Source organism: Nanorana parkeri, unplaced genomic scaffold (genome assembly GCF_000935625.1).
Source record: "Nanorana parkeri isolate BGI_ZX_2015 unplaced genomic scaffold, ASM93562v1 scaffold1986, whole genome shotgun sequence".
Classification (NCBI taxonomy): Eukaryota; Metazoa; Chordata; class Amphibia; order Anura; family Dicroglossidae; genus Nanorana; species Nanorana parkeri.
The window spans coordinates 172,636-186,964 of NW_017308254.1; the positions used below are offsets into that span (position 1 = coordinate 172,636).

At 43.5% G+C, this 14,329-nt stretch overlaps 1 protein-coding gene across 1 annotated transcript in view; it reads right to left on the minus strand.

Annotated features, from left to right (window-relative positions):
* LOC108800312 (mitochondrial inner membrane protease subunit 2-like) overlaps positions 1-3,078 on the minus strand; it is a 39,004-nt gene extending 35,926 nt beyond the window's left edge. Inside the window, exon 1 of the mRNA XM_018572287.1 lies at positions 3,037-3,078. The gene's annotated coding sequence lies outside the window, so the exon portion shown is untranslated. The remainder of the gene's footprint in view (positions 1-3,036) is intronic.
* Between the last annotated feature and the right edge of the window lie 11,251 nt (positions 3,079-14,329).

Here is a 14,329-nt window from a genome sequence, read left to right on the forward strand (position 1 = left end):
CATTCAATGTAACTATGGACAAAAATATAGATATCTAAAACTCAACCACCAACCCAGGTGACATTCTTCATCCCTGTGTTGGAGCATCCTAAAAAAAGGCAAGCTGTACCATAAATACCATGATAGGATGTGGTAGAGAGGGAAACCATTACCATGTTACTACACAGGAGAAATCAGACTTTTGGGGAGCTTTTAAATACATCCTTCGTTATCACAAACCACCAAATGTATTCAGCATTCACAAACCTGCAGTGCCTCAAATATGAAAGTCTTTCCTTCCTAGAAAGTTAATGGCTGGCCCACCCCACCACAATCAAAGTTGTACTTTCTTTCTACAGTGCCCTCATTTAAAAGAATACTCCACCTTTGTGACCATATTTAGGGCAAAACATGATCACATCCCCCAAGCCCCCTACTTACCTGAATCGCAGGCAGCTTTTCCTTGTGTATTTCAATTTGGCGCAGCTGTGCGTGGCATCACCTACTCAGATCTATTCACAGGATCTCTGAATGAGAAGACCACAAGTCTCATCTGCCACTTGAGCAGAACCACTTGTAGATCTGAATGGAGCACAAGTGCAGACACACCACGGCACTTACAGGAAATGGATTCCTTCCTCTAGCCCCATAATCAAAAGGTTTGTACAGCCTTGGGGATCAGGTAATATTCTGCAGGAACCTATGCATGTCACCTGTGATCCAGTTAGAGATTACAATGCTCAGCATTCTCCAATGCAAAAATTAGATGCACATTTTTTTCCTTTATTGGTGTTGGTGCATTTATTTTTATTTGTCAATAGGTAGACTGTCTTAATAGGCACCACAGAAACCAAGCAGTGTGTCTTAGAACAGGGGAATGAAATCCTAATAACCTTCCTGTACTTTTCAACTCTTGTTTTCTCCTTCTACCGAGAGCAAAACACATGAGTGAACAGTTCCTATTTCTAGAGTACTATATAAACGTACGTATAACAATAGAATGTAATTACATTCTTTCCCTGGCACAAATAGAATCTCAGAAGACTTCTCTTCCTTTACACACAAATTATACAGCTTTTAAAATCCATCTCTAGGGAAATGAAATGTTTTCCCTTGAGGTGGGGCTGTCCTCACACTCCAAGGGTTAACTACTTGTTTATGCCCAGGAGACAGGAAAACACTTACTTACCCGCTCCTGCCAGCTCACTCCAGGCTGCTAGGCCAGTCCCTGTAGCCTCTTCTCTCCAGGGGTCTAAGGACCACTGACATCAAGTACAATGCAAGCTCCATAGACCAGAATAGTACATGAGAATGCCAAAGGAATAGTCCACAGCCAGAAGGGGAGAAGAGGAAAGCGCTGACTTCCAGGTGAGCAGGGATGAAGGGTGAAACAGCTTTTTTCTGTTCCCTCTGCACAAATGAGCAGTCAACCCAAGCAGTGAGGCACCCCCACCGAAAGGGAAGACAATCTCACAGTAGATCAGGTTTAAAATGTATGTTCACCCAAGAGCAAAAATGTGATATGATGCAGAGCACCAGTTCTTAGATGTGGCGGCTGCTTTAGTTTTCAGACTACTTCTGCAGCAAGTAGAGAAAAATAGCTGTTAATTTTATCAGAAATACATTGCCATGGTCACTTCTGCACATTAAACTGATATATCATACAATTGAATCTTTCTATCCAACTTATGTGTAAACTACAAATTCCCCCACCAGAATAAATGTGTTTGCAGCCCAAATTAGGAGAGCCCCCAGGGTGACAACAGTGCTCACTCCCAGGCAAAAATAAAGATAATGGAAAACCAATGCAGCCACCTCTTTAAGGGCTAGTTCACACCATAACCATGCGCATCTGCAGTGCAATGCGTTTTGCTGCAATTTTGGGATTTCAGGTGCATTTGCATGCATGATGCATTCCACTGGAATCAGGTGCAGCTAAAATGAGACGAGCTGTATTTTTTCTGACTGCATTGGAACAGATTGCACTGTTGGGAACAAAGCACCAGAGAGCCCATTGAAATGTAAAGTGATGTGACTGATACAGCTGCCAAACTGTACGGACTGCGTCTGGTGTGAACTAGCCCACCAAGGACTGATGTGCTGCAATAGATTACATTTTAGCATTTGGGTTTACATGCACTTAAATTGATGAGCGCACTTTCAAATACACTGAAACCTTTACCCCTATAGGACTTGTTCACACCATGACCAGACCAGAACGTTTTTATGTCTGCACCTGATGCATCCCTATGGTATTTCAGGGCTCTGTGTACACACTAGTGCAGTCCATTCTGGTGCAGGGGGGAAAAAATGCTGCATGTATGCTTCCTGGTCTGGAATGTACCAATCGCCTGCTCAATACATCCCCATTGAAGTCAACAGGATTGGCTTCACCACTGGCCAGGAAGACTGTCCTCATAGGATGTACACAGAGGTCAGGCCATCACAAACTGGAGCAGGCAGAATCTGGTGCAGTTGCCTATGGCAACCAATCAGCATCTCCCTTCAGTTTGTTCAGTTAAGCTTTGAAATGAAAGAGAAGCTGACTGGTTGCCCTAGGCAACTGCTCCAGATTCCGTCTGCTCCAGTTTTGATTAATTCCCCTCTACATATCTATGCAGGGAGGGATCGGTTAGGTGTGCTTAAAGGGGGCCATTAGGATAAGTGCATTATTCTTTAAACGGTATGTCTCCTTAAACAAAGCAGCGATTCATCCTGTGAGGTCAAGACAACTGCAAAAAAAAAAAAAACTGACAGCAATGGTATGGTGAAAGACAGCAGCATTCCTGTACTCAGCAGCACCAGCCGCCGACATACTGGGGCAGTAACTTGTCCAGCAGCATGCTGTCTGTGTGTAACGCGCCAAAGCCGCAGTGACAGTGCCAATCTAAACCTCACCGTGAAACCTAACCTTACGTGCGTGTGTCAGCTGTATGAGGCACAATGCACGCCCTCATGGCGGCTGTCCAGGCACAGCGTGTGCCCGTTTCACTGTGAATTCCTAGCGCTTGAACACTCGCTGCACGCAGTATGGAGCAGGCTGTAGCCCGCCATTACCTCTGTGTGTTCCTGTTTCCCCCTAGCCCGGTCACTCCTCAGCACGTGCAGAAGGGGCGGGCGTTTCCGCTGGGTGGGAATTTATAGGGGCGGGGCCGGCTGGAGACGGACATAAACAAATGCCATGACTTTTAAGTGGACTGTGACCGCAGCTTTGTGCAGCTTTGTGCAGCTTTGTGCGGACAGTTCTCACTGTCACCTATGAGGTTTGTATCACACAAAGCAGAACCATGCTTTAACCCTTTCGCTGCCAAGCGCTCTGGAACATTTTGCAACTCAGCTGGCCACACCATTTTTGCAGCTTTTCCCATTGATATGATTTTCAATTGCTGCGTTGCTAGCGTTTGTAAAAGACCCCCCAAACCATATATTTTCTGAAAGCGCAGGCCTGTTAGAATAAAAAGATGGCGCTACTAAATTTATAGGCCCTGCGATAATTGCGCAAATGTTTCTCAAATTAATATTAAACCAATAAAAATGCACAATTCAATTGATAAAGCCCTAAAATCAGTATCAGCGCACAAAAAAACGTATTTTCTGACTAAATCTAAAAGATAAAACTGTATTGAGTTAATAAATAGCAAATATTTGAAATTGTGCCTTTTTGCGAAAAGATAAATGAAGGAACGCAAAACTGTAAATAAGCGATTTATGTTAAAAATCGTTTTTGCGCTGTGTTTGTGTTGTGATAAAATGATACAGGCGTATATATAAAATTGCAACACAAGATATCACAATGCACGGCAATGCGTCACAAAGATTTGCCATGCGTTGCAACAGTTAAAATAATGTTTTTTTAAAGAAAAAACTCATGTACTATGATGCGTTCTAACAATGCACTGCAGCACATGAATAAACACACAACACTGTTATTATTATTATTACATAGTATTATTATTACATAGTATTTATATAGCGCCAACAGTTTGCGCAGCGCTTTACAATGTAAGGAAGACATTACAATTAAAATACAATTCAAGACAGGATGGTAAGGAGGGCCCTGCCCCTGAGGGCTTACAATCTGAAAGAGTAGGGGGAAATGATACATGAGGAGGTAGCTGTGTGGGGATGAATTGTTTGAGAACGTGATGGTTGAGTGGTTAGGTTGAGGTGGGATAGGCTTCCCTGAAGAGATTAATCTTCAGGGAACGCCTAAAGACAGTCAGGGTGGGAGATAGACGGACAGGTTGGGGTAAATCCAGAGGATGGGAGAGACTCTAGAGAAGTCCTGGAGGCGGGTATAGGAGGAGTTGACAAGGGAGCTGGAAAGCAGGAGGTCTAGGGAAGAGCGGAGTGGACGGTTAGGGTGATTTTTTGAGACAAGGTCTGAGATATATCCGGGGGCAGAGTTGTGAATGACTTTATAAGTGACTGTTAATATTTTGAAGTTTATCCTCTGGACGAGTGGAACCCAGTGCAGGGATTGGCAGAGGGGGGTTGCAGACAATGAGCGGTTGGTCAAGTGGATGAGTCTGGCAGCGGCATTCCTGATAGACTGAAGGGGGATATCCTGTGTAGTGGAAGGCCAATGAGGAGGGAGTTACAATAGTCAAGACGAGAGATAACAAGTGAGGGTATGAGTAGTTTTGCGGTTTCTTTGGTGAGGAAGGGGTGTATTTTGGAGATGTTGCGAAGGTGAAGGCGGCAGGATTTGGATGTGGGGAAGAAAGGTGAGGTTCGAGTCAAGGATGACACCTAGGACCTTGGCATGGGGGGAGGGTTGGATAGTTGTGTTATCAATCTCAACTGAAATGTTGGGGAAAGGTGCACGGGCAAGAGGAAATATCAAGAGCTCAGTTTTTGAATGATTGAGTTTTAAGAAATGGTGTGACATCCAGATGGATATTAAAAAGTGCTTTATTTGAACAAAAAACACCTGCCAGTTTTTGACAAGAAGGTCTATCGATGTTATCCACTGGTCAATCACGTCATCCAGGGAATTAGATCCATGTCAATCGCGATGAACGACGGCCGCCAACTCGCCAAAAGAAAAAAAATTCACGCTGCCCACCTACCTGTCCGATCCCGCCGAACTCCCGCTGCAAAATTACACCTGACCTGAATGTAAACAAATAGGCGGAGCGAGTTGTGGCATCACAGGGCTTGCTCCACCCATTTGTTTACATCCCATTAGAGGACAGAGAACTGTCATAGAATAGCAGGTGAACAGCTGGGAATTCTCTTCAGCTGATCCATTCGTTACATTGGCTGAGGAATATGGGCTCTTTCCTTCTGTTCAGCAGGATGAGATGAGAATGTCCGGCTGAGCCGAACGGACAGGAACTGAGCCGAATTCAGCCCATGTAAAAATAGTTGTACACAGCTTTGAAGAGGCTGTGGTTCAGCTTGGTCTTTCATTCGGCTGCCTTTGGCAGCTTGGTGAATAACCCCCTAAATCTTGTAAAGCTGTTCCTGGCCTTGACTCAAAGGCCTGAGTTTTAGGCCTGTTGGGTTTCATCCTCTGGGTGTTACCTGCAGTCTTTATGGCACTGTTTTTCCAGCAAAAGGGAGCTGACAGGGATGTCTGTCACTACTCTTTGAGGTCTATTTACAAGCAATTTGCAGGACCCCCTAACCGTGTGAATATCCATGAATGTTCATTTTGTGAATAATGGCAAATAATTACATTCTTGATATATTTTCTTTCTAGGTCAAATATATTGTGATATAATACTACATTATGGTCACTAGATGGATCTGAGGAGCATACTCCTCAGCGCCATCTAGTGGCCACTTCACAGGTCGGTTTAGCTGTATATGTACAGTATATGTGTGCCACTAAAGTATTTGTATTGCTGTCAGATATTTAGAAAGGGGTGCAATTTCAGCGCTTGCCATAGGCATTTTTTTCCCATAGAAATGCCTCTGCTTAAACAGTAACAGTCATACAATGTGACCGGTTATGTTTTAGAACCTGGTCACAACATAGATGGCTCAGGGGGTTGAGATCATGCCTGCACATCTAGCTACCCTCTGGAGAAACCTTTAGGTTGAGAAGCACTAGTGGAAAGCAAAAGAGCTCTGACTGACTGCTGACAGTCCCACTACAAGTCTTAGTGGTGCTGAGGATTACAAGAGACTAATGTCGTGACAGCCTAAAGCATAAAAGGCAGTTGTATGCAAACATACAATCATTTATTTTATAAATTAAAGGAAAATTATGGGGTGAGTGCAAAACACTCATCCCCATAATGCAAGCCGACCTGTGACAAAGAAGCTGTCTCAGGTCGGCTATATTGATCGGGAAGTCAGCGAACACATACCGCCGATCTCTGACTTCCCGATCCTCTCCCTGCAGAGAGTGGTGACTGTCAGTCACTGCTCCCTGCAGGGATTCCCCCCTCCCCTTTGACTGGAGGAATGGACAGGCAAGGGGGCAGGTACAGCTGGCTCTGCCTCTAGAGAGGCCGAACCAGCTGTCAATCAGCCAGCAGGGTGGATCTCAACAGTATTGTCGGAATCCATCCCAGCTGTGGAGTGGCCCTGCGCTCTCAGCATATGCTGAGTTCTGTGCCACCGAAGGACACAGTATATGCCCTCCCTTGACCCTGAAGAGAACTATGGGCAAAAAAGGTTGCCCCATAGTTCTCTTTTAATGCACAACTGGATAATTCATATTTTTTTCATATTTGCATGGGGGTAAGTTATACAATAGAGCAAAACAAACGACAAACGCACTCAACAATTTGTTACAATACAATAGAGTCACATTTAGCATCATTCCTTTTTTTTTTTGGAAGATGATGTTTACAGCAGGTGAATCTGAGGTGAGCAGAGATTGGGCAGTGAAGTTCCAATAGAAAAGTTTGGACAACTATTAATGTAGAGAACTAGAGTTCTCTGTTCTTTTTTTTTCCTGCCATCTGGTTGTTTTCTTGTGTGCAAAATGTGACCAGAACAGTGAATTTGACGCGTGGATGCCCACAGATAAACATCATTGGACATACAGTAAATCAGTGTTAGTGTGTTAAAATACCTGACAGTTTCAGACAGCCTCATCACCTGGTTACATGCAGCATTTAACCTTTATTTCCCTGCAGCTTCGATTTTTCCTATCACCTGTCTGTGTGCACTCCGGCAGATCAAGCATTCATTCTTTGTGTGTTCAAGGGGATAGCTGTAAGATTACGCAAACTGTAGTAAAGCTGTATATGTAGTAATGTAGCTTGTTCTTTCCAGAACTGAAAAACAATCCACTGCTAATACAGGGCTAAAAAATTCTCAGTCCCCATGACAACTGAAAAGCTCTCTGGTTAGTCTTCTTTGAGAGCTATTGCCGGTGGGGAGCCAGGCACTGAAATGCTGGTGCTATTATTAGATGAAGCTGGAACCTCTATGAGAACGTAGCAGCTAATGTAACTGTAGTGACAGCCGGCAATGTGCAAGACAGATTGAGCTAAGTCCTGCCAACGTGTGAGAAAGGCGCCGGCTGTCAATACAGTCACATCAGCTGTCACGTTTTTACACAGTGATGACTTTACTCAACAATAGCCACAGCGTTTCAGTGGCCGTCTCCTCACCAGAAATAGTTATATTATCATGTTGGGGAAAACCCCATGCCCAATTGCTCCCTTCCCGTTTCTCAAGCTGACATTTTTCAGCTCCAGTACCATTACTTTTCTACATTGTGAGAGACCAGTGTAGCTACTACAATGCAGACAAGCCATAGTAACCTTTGACATCTCTGTTTATTGTTATTTATAAGTTGGTCTACTGGTACAGTAATAGTCTATTTAGAATTGTATTATTGTTAATGTAATTGTTCAAATAAAGTCTGTTTAAAATTAACAGAGCAATGTTTTCCTTTTAAATGTTACTTAGGCCTTGTTCACACCAAGCGCGGAGCAGGTGCAGAGCAGTTACAGACCGGAGCAAAACTGCGTCCAATGTAGTCCAATGGCTGTTTTAGCTCCAGTTCACATCGCAGCGTTCAGTTCCAGAGCAGGTAAAAAAACTGCAGCAGGCCCTATTTTACCTGCTCTGGAACGCATGCAAACGCACACAAAACGCATGCAAATGCCTGGAACGCACTGAAAGCCCATTTTAAAATAAAAAAATAAAAACGCGGCACATCCCACTGCACTGCGTGTGCAGAAACACATGCAGATCTGCTCTGCATTTGGTGTGAACAAGGCCTGAACTGTGTCTTTCATCTTACAACTATGTAGTCATATGCAGGTTGTGTAGTGCTGAGTCCTAGGTTTTTTAAGCTGCCCCTTGTGCTGGGTGAGATTTGTCCAGGCCTGTATAAACTGCTTGGCCAAATAAAAATGATCACCTGGATTTAGCAAAGCAAATAGGCCAGAGCCTTCCATTGGATAATTACAAAAGTGATTAATGTGTTTCATCTGGCAACAAGTTGTTTAACCCTAATTTTAAGGTGCCCAATCACTGCACGATTCTCGTACGATCGTGCAGTGTGAATGAAGACGTGCGACCGTTTCTACTGTAAGGTCGCACGTCTAAGGATCATGCTAGAAAACCAGCCGAAAATCTTACGATTTTCGGCTGGTTTGAATGATGCTTGGGAGGCAAATGCCGGCCGGGCCGGTGTGTGCACACACTGCCCGTTCAGCATTGCGGTCATCGGAAGCCCGCCCCTCAGGGGGGCCGGCGTGCGATGATCGCAAGTACGATCTGCCTGTCCAAGATGGGCAGATCGTATGTTTTTTTAATTACTTTACAACCATCGCAAGACTAAGGTCTTGCGATGGTTGTAAAGTGTATGGGCACCTTAATGCAGTGAGTAGCTTCTCATTTCCTAAACAACCCTGTCAGAAGTTATACCCTGTGGTTGTAGAAAAGATTTAACTTCTGTTTCAGAAGGGTAAAATTATTGGCCTGAATCAAGCAAAGAAAACAACTAAGGAGATTGGTGAAACTACTAAAATTGGTTTAAGAACTGTCGAACGCATTATTAAAATCTGGAAGGATAGTGGTGAACCATCATCTTCTAAATGAAATGCGGTGGGAAAAAAATCTTGAATGATAGTGATAGGAGATCACTTATACTTTTTGTGAGACCAAATCGTAACAAACCAACAGTAGAACTCACAGCTATGTTTAATAGTGAAAGTAAAAACATTTCCACACACACAATATGAAGAGAACTCAAGTAATTGGGACTAAACAGCTGTGTAGCCTTACGAAAACTACTCATTAGGGAGGCTAAATGGAAAAAAAGGCTTTCATTCACTAGGGATCTTATAGATTGGACTCTGGACCAATGGAAAACGGCCATGCGGTCTGATGAGTTCAGATTTACCCTGTTCTAAAGTGATGGGCATATCAGGGTAAGAAGAGAGGCGGGTGCAGTGATACAACCATCCTGCCTAGTGCCTACTGTACAAGCCTGTGGGGGTAGTGTTATGATCTGGGGTTGCTTCGGTTGGCCAGGTCTAGGTTCAGCAAGCTTATGTGCCCAAAAAATGAAATCAGCTGCCTACCTGATTATACTGAATGACCCTGATGTTTTTCGATCAGTTCATTTTTTTTCTTCCCTGATGGCACTAACATATTCCAAAATGACAATGCCAAAATTAATCGGGCTCAGATTGTGAAGGAGTGGTTCAGAGAGCATGAGACATTTTCACCCATCGATTGTTCACCACAGAGTGCAGACCTTAATCCCATTGAGAATCTTTAGGATGTACTGGAGATGACTTTATGCAGTTGTCTGTCATTGGGCTGTCCCTCACATGGAACCAAATCCCTCTGTCCCATTTTCCTCCTCACTTGTCCCTCTTTTTGGTCTGATGCAATACATTGCATGTTGCAATATTTCCTGATGCCACCCAAAGGCACCTAGCCATCACATGTTCATTGTATCGCACCACACCACATGGTAACCTATTACCATGTGATGTGGTGAGATTTTAAAAAAAGGTGCTTGCACTTCTTTGAGTGCAATATAGCCATGGTAGACAGCCCATTCAAATGAATTATCTGCCCTACTACACCTGACCACAACTCACCCTGCAGCACCTCTGCAATGTTGCATTGCAGAGGTGTGAACAGAAGCTTTAGGTCAATAATGTAAATGTAATACTGCATTATGGCCACTGGATGGAGCTGAGGAGCATAGGAAATAAAGTTATTTTCTATGCTCCTCAGCTCCATCTAGTGGCCATAATGTGGTATGACATTTGTGCTGAAAAGAAAATATTTTTGTTTCTATTCGCACTGAATGAACATTCACAGAGATTCCAAGGGGATAATGGTTCTGCAAATTGTTTATAAATAAACCACAAAGTATTTTTGTAGTTGTCTCTGACCCTAGTAGAAAGATCAGTTCATGTCCTTGGATACCTTGTCACTGGGACTGGAAATTAGGAGAAATATTTCCAGTAAGGAAATAACAAGCAACCCTCCTTCCTCAACATTATGCAATGACCTCTACAGACTCATGCTTTCATGGCATCTGAATAGCTGAAAAAAAAGGTAAATGATTATATAATAATGAAAGCAGTGAAATATATGTTGTTACAAATAATATCCTTGCATTATACATATAGTAGATATTCATAGCCGTGTGTGATGTTCCATCAGATAACATAACCTTGATCTCATAGTTAAAATGCATTACAAATATAGAGCGACAACAATTCAGTTTCTGGTGGTTATGAATTCTAAATAAATAAAAGAAGCCTTAGCGTGCCCAATTTTCCATCAGCCTGAACAGGCAACCATTGTATATCATGCTAAAGAATAAACCCATAAATAATGCTATGCATGTAAACAATAGAACAATAATGTGACAAATTCCTGTTGGAAAAAGATATTGACACCATAATGAAATCATTAAAATGGGAATTAGAATACATGAAGAGCATTAATAATATCTAAACCCAATGACAAACCTTGACTATATTGCAGCATTTAGATGTGGTGGCTGCAGTACAGAAAATACCTGATGTTTTGGCCAGAAATGCAGTGTCCTTGTCATGCCCTGTCAATTGAACTGAAATATAAAACAATTGTATCTTCCTAAACAAGATATCTTCTGTAAACTACTAATCCCCCTTCCCCCAATGTAATAGAGATAAAGAGAGGAAAATGTGTTTGTAGTTCTTTCCTGGGGTGACAACCATGGCTTCCTCTCTAGATACATGGCAGTTAGTGAGTGTAGCCGCCCTAAGACAGGAAGTGTGTTAATTGCAGGAATACCAGATGAACAATAAAAGAAAGATGCCACAGAAAAAAAAATAAAACAATGTATAAGGGCTGGTAATAATACATTTTTGGTTTTGGGTTAGGATAGCTATAAAGGTTCCACATACATAGCATACAGTAAAGTCAGAGTTCACAAATGCAATTCAGTCAAATGCTAATTCACCAGCAAAACAATTTAGCTCTAAAATAAATGAATCCAATAGATACCAGTGGTACTCCATTAAAGTAAGACTAACCTCAGGAGTTAAATCTTCAAAAAACATTCCAGTACCTATTAACAAAAAAGTATCTTATTTGTGTATCACTCTAGCTGTAGACCCTCAAATCACCTCTGAATTGGTGCTGACACTGTCCTTCCTTCTGGAGGGTGGCTACTTATCTTTTGCATGGTCCCTGTATGTTGTAACGTAGCCACCACTTCAAGCTCACTCCCGTGATGGACTACTGTCTCATTTTTAGTTAGTTAATTTTTATTGAGATTATAGTCTATCAGAGGCGTAACTAGGAACCTCAGGCCCCCGGTGCAAGAAGCCATGAAGGCCCCCCCCCCCGGCGCGCTGCGGAGCACTGGCCTGCTGGGGGCTGTAGTCCCAGGAGGCAATGTCGGGGGCCTCGGCTGTTAGTGGGCTGGGCCCTCTTCTTCCTTTCCAGGCCCCTGGGGTTATAACAATGAAGGCATGCTGGGACTTATAGTTCAACTACAACCAGCATGCCTTCATTGTCTCTATACACTCCTCCACATCAACCAGGGAACTACAAGTCCCATCATGCCCTCATTGTCCTTGTACACCCCCACATATAAATCACCCAGGGAACTACAAGTTCCAGCATGCAAGCCCCCTGCAGCAGTTCACTGGGTGATATGTGAGAGGTGTACAGGGACAGTGAGGGCATGCTGGGACTTGTAGTCCCCTATATGACTAGAAGGATGTTTTAATTAATTCCTCATGAAAATACTAGTAATACAATGGCATTATAGTACAGTAATTTTCAAGTTCAACTATATTCTATTCTATGTTTCTATAATGGCATTGTATTACTAGTACTTTCATGAGGACAGTAACTACAAGTCCCAGCTGAACTGCTGACCTGTAGTTTTCTAGTAATGCAATGACATTATAGAACATGGAATAGAATATAGTCAGTTCCAAATTCAGCCATGTTCTGTTCCATGTTCTATAATGAAAAGCACTTACCTCACATGTCATGGTCCTCTCAGCTGAAGGAAACTCAAGCAGGCTGTAAAAAAAAAAAAAAGCACAAACTAACGTGGGGGACAACGGCCGGGAACATCCAGACGGGGCTCACTGTACTATCAGGACGGCTGCTGCTGGGTGCTCGCGGCCGTGTTCACTGCCGGACCGCCCGCCCGCTTCACTGCTGGCGACCGGCGCAACCCCCTCCCGCTCGTCCTCCTGCCTTTGCGCTCGGAGCCGCTCGGAGGAGCTGCTCCATCGGGCCCCCCGCTTGTTACTCCACTGCCGCGGTCGGGGACCGTTCTTCCTTCCGCTGCAACCCTGGTAGTTCCGCCACTGTAGTCTATCACACTTGAAAGGGTGGCTACTTTACAACACACACAGGGACCATGGGGAACAAAAGTAGCCACCCTCCAGAAGGAAGGACAGTGTCAGCATGAATTCAGAGATGATTTGAGGATCTACAGCTTAGTAATACACAAATAAGATACATTTGTATTCATAGTCAGGGTACTTGAATGCATTTTTAAGATTTAACTTCTGAGCTTAGTGTTACAGAGGTAGCCTATATTATATAGCTGCATATTATATATAATATATCATAAATTAAAAGAAGAAAAAAACATACAATATTGTGGTTTTAGAGTAAACTGATAATTTGCTTTTATGCACTCTTTTATGTACTTTAAATATAAAACATCCCCTCTCTTACACTAATGGTGGAACAAATCTATGATTTAAGTCATTCATATTACAAAAACATGAAATGCTGTTGTTTTAGAGTAAACTGACAATTTGCTTTTATGTACTGTTGAATATAAACTATGCCCACTCCCTCAAATGCAAAACTTTGTGTGTGAATTGAATTGATAATAGTGTCCAAAGGATCATATTACAAGTTCATTAAAGGCGGGGCAAATCTATGGTTGGTCCTATTGGTGGCAGCCCCTATTGTATGTCTAAGATACCCCTACAAATTCATATAATGCTGGCTGAGAACCACTGTATTAGGCAAAAAAGAATTGTTATAGTTGACAGTATATGACCTAACATATTGTATTAATATTTTACCAAAATCTGCCATGGGACAAACACTGCCACTGGGGATATTATCCCTTAGAAAAAGCTAGTTGCCTGGTTGTCTCTGGTCTTAATACTTTCTGAGTAATTGACTTGGGACAAGCATGCAGAACTCCTGAATGCGTTTTTTCAGACAGCATTATATACAAAGGAGAAGCATGACAGGCTTGCAGTTGACATTTTTGGAAGGTCAACAATAGCAGCCCACTGGCAGAACTACCACGGTCGCAGCGGTCATATTTGCAACTGGGCCCTGGCGTTCCTCCAGTTGGGGGGGAGGGGGCCCAGAGAGGAAGAGTGCCTGCAGGTCTCTCATGCCACCTGCAGTGTTCATGAAACTCAGGAGTGTGGCAGATGCTGCAAGATATGGACTGGCAGTCCAGGCAACAGGGCCTCTGGAGAGAGAGGGGTGCAGGAATCAGCAGGCTGGAGAGACTTAGAACCGGAGGATGGAGAGCTGCAGGTACCGAGGGTATCAACTATGTTATCCTCATTCCCTCTCCATCACTTACTGATGTCTGTGTCCCCCTCCATACTGTCTGTGTTCTACCCACTGAGCATCCCCCTACCACTCCACTTATAAAAGACTACTGTCTGTGCATGACTTCCACTGATATCCCCCCCTGCCATGTAAACTCCCCCACCCACACCAATATACTACCCCCCATATCAACCACCATGGGAAAGAGCTGTGAATCGTCAGCCTGCTGGGAGCTGTAGTCCCAGAAGGCACTGTTGGCACTTTAGTGGTTAACGGGCCCTCTTCCCCCTCTCCCGGCTCCCCCAAGTGGCAGAACCCCGGAGCCCAGTCGCAGCTACAACTTTGGTAGTTCCGCCACTTGGGG